We start from the raw sequence: 7,948 nt of genomic DNA, 5'->3' as shown, positions 1-7,948 counted from the left end.
GTGAGGGGGGTAGCGAGGGGATGAGTACAGGCCAGGGGTAGCTCAGGGTGCAGGGAGGGAGTAGCTAGGGGATGAGTGCAGGCCGGGAGTAGCTCAGGGTGCAGGCAGGGGATAGCTAGGAGCTGTTCTGTGGCCCACAGCATGGAAACCCCTATGCTGGAGGCAGAGCTTATCTGCCCCAGTGAGAGCAGCGGGAGGGGCTGGGTGCTCGGAGTATAATCCTGCTGAGACCGTAGCGATGTACCCAAGGCGCCTGCCCTTCCCCCTCTTCGCACGGCTGTGGTGCCCTAGCTTGGGTATGTCTCCTCCAGCTCGTGGCCTCGCTGTCCCCTGCAGAGTTGCCCCTCCCCAGCTCAGCGTATCAGATGGGATACTTAGCAAAGGGGGCTTCCCTCTCCCTCCCTGGGGTGCTCTCGATTTCCGCCTCGTTGCCTGTGGCAGTGTTGCTTGGTGCTGGGAGCTGCCTCCCCGGCTGTGCTGCAGGGCCTGTTCCCGAGCTCTGTATAACTAGCCTGGCACGGCCTTGTGCATGCGCACTGCCGTGGGGCACGGGTGGAGCTGGTCTCCCCGTGAAAAGGCAGGTACCTCAGTCACACTGGTGCTCTGCAAACCCCCTCTCCCCCACCTAAGGCCAAGTACTATCCTACGGATAGCTCTGTTCTTCAGTCGCTCTCCAAACGCTTTACACAGGAGGGCAGTGTCACTATCCGTGCTGTACAGCTGGGGAAACTGAGGCCACATGACTTGTCCTAGGTCACCCCGTGGGCCAGCTGGGACCAGAACCCAGGTTGCCAGAGTCCCTGGCCAGTACGCTGTCCACTAGGCCACGCCGTCTCCCACCTAACTATCCCTCAAGGGAGCGGGGGTGGTGGCTAACAGCGGGTCGTGCCGGGGGGGGCAGCATTGCTCGCTCTGTCCTTGAGACACACGGAGGAGAAGCTCCTGCAGGCACGGGCTGCCAGGGGTTCGGCTGAGCATGGAGGTATTTTTATCATAGTTTTTACCTTGAGGCAGCAGCGGTGTGTGAAATCTCATTCAGCTGCCTGACAAACGTACTCATTGCTTGGCTGTGCTGCCGGCCTGCGCTGGGGAGCGCTGGCCCTGGGAGCGTTCCTGTCCCATGGAGTATCTGGTACGAGGTGTGGGATCGCGCCGTGAGCCAGTCCTGTGCTCCCGCGCTCGGCGGGGTCGGGCAGCATGAATGATCTCGTTCTGTTGCTGCTCGATATCCCTTGAATACTCCCTAACCGTCAGGGTGGTTAAGCACTGGAATAAATTGCCCAGGGAGGTGGTAGAACCTCCATCATTGGAAATTGATAAGAGCAGGTTAGACAAACACCTGTCAGGGATGGTCTGTTATTAATAGAGTCCTGCCATGAGTGCAGGGGACTGGACTGGACCTCCAGTGCGTCTATGACTGGGGGGAGTGTGCTCTGGGGCAGGAGGGGACACAGGGACGTCCCCTCCCCACTCTGCTAGCTGAACAGTGTTTGGGCACTGACCACGCTGCCAACCCTGAAACATCTAAAATCATGAGTCGTCCCCCTGCCCCCCGAAACCTCCCATGAGATTGGCCCCCCCCAAGTCATAAGGCTTGTTAGAAAAGCTGACCCCATATTTACAGTCCGTCTCCTGATGTGTCAGGCGCCCCTGGGCTGCCCCGGTGTCCGAGCGAGATGGTTCAGTGAGCACCGCGCTGTGGCCCCCGCTGCAGGACCCTCGCTCGCGGCCTGGGGCCTGCACTAGGCGCTGTACAGACACAAGGGAAGCAGCAGTCCCCACTGTGCAGAGCGGAGACTCCAGAGCAGAGCGAAGGGGTGAGTTCGTCAGGTGGGAGCTGGCCGTGGCACTCCCCAGGCTCGTCTCCTGGAGGGGCTCCCAGACTGCCATGAGACAGGCGCCTCCGGCCCAGCGGGGGTGTAACAGCTGGGCAGCCGGCTGCGCTGTCTCCCCCCTGCAGCAGGAGGAGGAGCCCACAGCAGAGGGCGGCTGGGTGGAGAATTCAGAATCAAACCCTCGCCTGAAGAGTCAGGTGAGGCTGTGCAGGGCGAGCTACCCCCCGACGTGTATTTAGTCCTGGGGCCGCCCTAGGAGGGCAGCAACCCAGGCTTGGTGGTCGCTGGCCAGGGCCCTCTGTATCTCTGCTGCTGGTCCCCAGGGCCAGGAGGGGGAGAGAGCCTGCTACTCCATTTCTCATTCAGTTAACAGCCCTGGCAATGCCCTGGGTGCAAACAAACACTAAATGCACCCCCCAGCCCTGGGAATAGGGCCCCTTCCAAAAGCCCCCCTGGAGAGGTGGGGAGGGGCTTGGGTCTAATCAGCAGGTCGTGGCCCTGCCAGAGCCTCCATGAGCAAAAGTGGCCGACGCGCAGGGAGCCGTGGCCTGGGTTTCAATCAGCCCTGGCGAGAGGACTGCCTGGATTCCCCCAGCCGGCTCCAGCCAGAGCGGCTTCGGCGCAGAGCAGCGTCGCTTGCTGGAGGAGGTGCAGACGTCCCTGGCACGGCTCGCGCAGGGGGTTTGGAAGATGCTGTGTGCCACCACCAGGCAGATTCCTACCAATGCTGTAGCCCCCATCCATTCCCATTCACCTCCCGCTGCCTGTCCCTTAGCCCAGGGCGACCTGTCGGGCCAGCAGAGGGCTGAGACATAAAGCCCAGATCCTCGGCTGGTGCAAACCAGCCTGCCCCCATTAAAGGCGTGGAGTGAAACTGGCTTATGCCAGCTGTGGGAGGATCTGGCCTGTAGCCATGTTGCTAGTCAAGGGTGAGGGTAGCGCCCACCACGCGTGAAAGCATCGATCATCGCCGTGCGGTACCGGAGCGTCCACATGCAAGCGCCAGTGTGTCCTGGCTCTGCTCGGCCTGCCCGCGGTAGGAGATGCTGCAACAGACGCCGGGCAAGGAAAGGAAATGCCCTGTACCCCGAACCTGTCTGGTGGAAACAGCCAGCCAGTCTGACGGGTACCAGAGCAAAGCTGGGCCTGTCGGGCCTGGGTCTTCATGCACTAACATTGTTTATACACCAAAAACACAGCGAGACGCAAACATGAAGGTTTACGTGGAGCGAGAGGAACACGAGAGCACAGTTACAGAGAAAGAGGGATGCGTGCACCCACAGGGAGACAGAGAGGGGTACACAAAGTGAGAGGGACACATGCATACGCAGGATCACAGGAAGACAGGGACACCCACACCCAGGGTCACAGGGAGCGAGAGGGACACACACACAGAGTTACAGGGAGAGAGAGGGACACACCAACCAGAGGGCTCCAGGGAGACAGATGGACACGCACACCCACGGTCACAGGGAGCAAGAAGGACACGTACACAAAAGGTTACAATTACAGGGAGAGAGGGAGACGCACACACAGGGTCAGAGAGAGAGGGACACGCACGGAAAGCGTCACAGAGAGAGAGAGAGAGGGACACGCACACACAGTGTCACTGGAAGAGAGAGAGACATGCACAGAAAAGGTCACAGGGAGCGAGAGGGACACACATAGAAAAGGTCTCAGGGAGAGCGACATATACGCACACACACAGGGTCACAGGGAGAGGGGGACACACACAGGGTCACGGAGCGAGAGGGACACACAGAACAGGTCTCAGGGAGAGAGGGACACACACAGGGTCACAGAGAGAGACACAGACGCACACACACAGGGTCACAGGGAGAGGGGGACACACACAGGGTCACGGAGCGAGAGGGACACACAGAACAGGTCTCAGGGAGAGAGGGACACACACAGGGTCACAGAGAGAGACACAGACGGGCACACACAGGCTCACAGAGAGGAAGATGTACACGTACACACCCAGGGTCACAGGGAGAGAGAGGGACACACACGCAAAGTCACAGGGTTGCCTTTGGCTTTAGAGCTGTGATCTTTTCCCTCTAGGTTGGGAAGCTCATTTCATTGTTTCCTGGGGGGCCAGAAACCGGCTCAAAGGGCTAGTATGTGTTATGGCTCGTTGCATTGCCAGGCAGTGGCCATCGGCTCCTGCATGTGTAACTCACTGTTAATTTGAGCAGCCTGAGGCCGTGGCGGACTCAGAGTTAGTGAGGCCCTGTGCGCAGCTTCACTTCCGGGGCCCCACCTCGGGACCCAGCCAAGAAAGAGGACATTCTCTCTTATCTCCCCCCATTTTCCATTCTTTTCTTCTTCATCCTCCTCCTATATTATAAATAATAGGAAGTAAATGACAATAAAGTGAGGTACCTTGATTGGGGCAGGGGGTTGGGGGGCAAGAGGGGGGGCGGGGTGCAGGCTTTGGGCTGGGGCAGGGGGTTGGGGTGTGGGAGAGGGTGAGGGGTGCAGGCTTTGGGCTGGGGCAGGGAGTTAGGGAGCAGGAGGGGTGCGGGGGTCGGGCTCTGGGAGGAAGTTTGGGTGCAGGATGCAGGCTCTGGGCTGGGGGAGGGGCCGGGGGGTGGCACTTACCTTGGGCGGTGTGGCTCCCAAACTGACCGGCACACCCCTCAGAGGGAGGGGAGACATATCTCAGAGGGAGGGGAGACAGCACGGGCAAGGGGCCGCCTGAGCCCACCTGTGCTGCTGGTTGCCCGTCTCTGCGCCCCTTGGGGGGAGGGGGGGGCAGCGGGTCTCCGTGCACTGCCCGGGGTGGAGGCAGCGTGCGGAGCCGCCTGCCCCCTGCCAGCAGCCGGCCACTTCTGGGAGCAGCATGGGGCCACCGGCCAAGGCATGCAGGCAGCCTGCCTGAGCCCTGCTGCGCCACCGGCTGGGACTTGGGGGCAGGTTGTCAGATGAGATTTGTCCTGCATTTTGGGGCCCCTGTCGTTGGGAGCCCCATGCCACCGCACTGTTTGTTTCATGGTAAATCTGCCTCTGGCCTGAGCCCTGTTAAAGATTTAGCCAGGATTAGGTAACGTTTAACGATTAGTGTGTTTGCTCTTGGATAACTGGTGCAGTCAGCCCTGATCCCTTTCTCACATGAGTAGCCTTTGTTCATGTGAGCAATCCCACTGGTCTGAATAAGGCTTACCCCATAGATAAGTGGGGGAGGAGGGGAAGCCTGGGCCATTTACAGATATGCCTTTTATCTTCTGCGGAGGAGTCAGCATTAATAGGGTCCAGCATGCTCTGTTTCCTTGGGAAGAGCCCTCTGCTTCTGGGGAGAGACACCAGCACTGTGTTGCTGGGGCCTGGAGAGAGGGTGCTGAGATTCATAGAGGCATTCATCAATTCCATAGCCAGAAGGGACCATTGTGACCATCTAGGCCACGGGTGGGCAAACTTTTTGGCCTGAGGGTGCCTACGGAGCACCGGAGAGGGCCATTGGAGCACGTGGGAGCCGGAGCGGGGCCATGCTGCGGCTTCTGGGAGCCACATGGAGTAGCCCCAACTCACCGCCCCAGCAGAGCGCTGGAGTGGGGCCGAGCCGCATGGTGCAGCCCCCAACCCAGCGCCCTGGCTGGAGCGGGGCCAAGCTGCATGGTGTGGCCCCCTGACCCAGCGCCCTGGCTGGAGCGGGGCCAAGCTGCATGGTGTGGCCCCCTGACCCAGCGCCCTGGCTGGAGCGGGGCCAAGCTGCATGGTGTGGCCCCTGACCCAGCGCCCTGGCTGGAGCGCTGGAGCGGGACAAGCCCCTGACCCTGCTCCCCAGCAGGAGCTCGCAGGCCGGATCCAGCCCGCAGGCCATAGTTTGCCCACCCCTGATTTAGTCGGACCTCCTGTACAGCACAGGCCAGAGACCTGCCCCACAGTCATTGCTACTGTAAGCGGGGGAATGGTCCGGTTATTGTGGGGAACTTTCCTGGCTTCTGCACGACCCCGGTGAGGTGGGCTAGCGAAAGGATCTGAGTCCTCGCTCCCACTTCCTTTACACAGAGGCCTCCCTGCCCTTGAGGACTCCCCTTCCACTCTCCTGTCTGGCAGAGTTCTCGTAACCCCAACAAGGCTGGGCCCAGGATTCCTGGGGGGCTTGACCCCCAACCTTGTCACGGTCACTTAGGGCAGGGGCCAGGGTGTCCCCACTCCAGAGTGCTCTCTGTGCACTGGGCACTTCCCTGGCCCACTGACCATCACATGCAGTTCAAAGCAAATATGATTTATTAAACAACAACCGATTTTTAAAATATAGGGAAAGAATGGGAAAGGTGAAAGGAAAACCTGTCACCCTGCTCTGTGGCCCGGGGACCCCACAGCCAGCCAGCTCGGGAACGTCCGGGCAGTTCACAGTCTGCTCCTCCCACATCCCAGGCCCCTTCTCCGGCCCTGGCTGTGCTGCAGAGATGCTGCAGGTCGGACACTCGCTCTGGCGGTGGCCACACGCCCTCAGGCTCTAGGTGGCAGGACCCTTCTTCCCAGCTTCAGCCCATCCTGTCAGGGTTACAATCCACACCCAAGTCTGGCCTGCAGGGTCTATTGGCTGGGGGTGTCTCCCTGCACTGGGCCCACTGCCCATGGTCCTCCCTCGCTCTCCCCAGCTGCTCCCTGCACCCGGCTCTGGACTCCTCCCAGCACAGGTCTGCTCTCTGGGCTGCTTCTGTGGCTCTGCTCCCAGGACGGACCTGCTTCCTGGGCTGCTTCTCTGGTTGGCCCGGCCTTGCTCCCCAGCTCAGCTCGGGCCCCAGCCCTGCTCTCTCCTTAGCTTGGCCACATGAGAGTATTCACATCAGTACATCCGGGCCCCAGAGTAACACCATATGCCCACATCATGTCATATAAAAAACACTAACAATTAAGAAAAGAACATTTAACATTCTGTGTCTAATTCTTCATACTATACGTAATAATATTCATTAAAACACTACATAGAACAAATAACATCGTCATTTCTAAGTTTAACAGGCAATATAATCTTAGTAGTTCTCTTCAGGACCTTCTTCAGACTGATGGTTCATTACCCATATTTTATATTGCCCTGTCCCTGGGTAACACCAGGTCAATGTGAGGGATCTGGCCATTTTCATCAGGGTTTGGGTTTGCCCCATTGGTTTCAGTCTCCTCAGGAAATGCTACTTTATGCCTCCTATGAGCCCTGGTCAGACTAAAAGTCCAAAGTTTGAGCTGGTCCCTGCGTACTACTCTCTCAGGACCTCCTCGTTCAGGCTGGACAGTGTAAACCAGCAGTTCGGGATTGTTGTTGGTGACCACAATGTGGGGATTTGACTCTCACTTGTCCTGTATTTCATGATGTCTCCTGTGTCTATGGCTACGAACTGGAACACAGTCACCGAGTCTGATGAGAGCCCCACTGGACTTACGATCGTAAGTCCTTTTCCCACTTTGGGCTGTGTCTTTAGCTGTTGAGAGCAACTTCGCTGGCTGTCTTTGGCCTGTCGTGGACACCTTTGACCCAGACATCGAAATTGGTCACCTCATCCTGAGAAAAGGCTTCTTGATGCTTCCGAGGCAAGGCCCTTAAGTTAGCCACCTGCGAGGAATCAGCCCTTTGAGCACTGCTTGAACTGGCGCTGGCAGTCTCCCACCACATCTTTCTCAAGGAAAGGTAACTTGTTCTCTCTTCTTGTCACCCGCAGCTCATTGCCATTCTCTTCAAATGTTACCTTCACCTGAGGAACCACCTCCTCAGGCCGGTGAACCTCTGCAGTTCTGTGTCCAGGATGCAACTCCGTAGCCTTTGCACTCGAGTTTAGAAGACTCACTGGTACTCTTCCTTTGAGGGCATTAGTCAGTACATTGGCTGGCTGGAGCCCATTAGGTAGGTTTACCCCAGATGTAGGCTCTATAAGAGCTCGCTATCTATTGGTATTTCCTGATACCCAGCAGTGTTCGTCAAGGATCTTCCCTCTCTGAGGAGGAATAACAGTTTTCTGCCCACTTTAACATTTCCAATCTGCCCCACGGGGCCCAGGGAACGATTCTGCCTCTCTGCTCGAGCCAGTACTCTAATTAGCACAGCATTCTTAGAGTGCCCATGACGGTTCATCGTGCTGGTTCCTTCTCCTGGCAACAGTAGCTCTTTC

The sequence above is a fragment of the Chelonia mydas genome, chromosome 11 (genome assembly GCF_015237465.2).
Source record: "Chelonia mydas isolate rCheMyd1 chromosome 11, rCheMyd1.pri.v2, whole genome shotgun sequence".
Classification (NCBI taxonomy): domain Eukaryota; kingdom Metazoa; phylum Chordata; order Testudines; family Cheloniidae; genus Chelonia; species Chelonia mydas.
Note: the sequence above shows the minus strand (reverse complement) of the source record.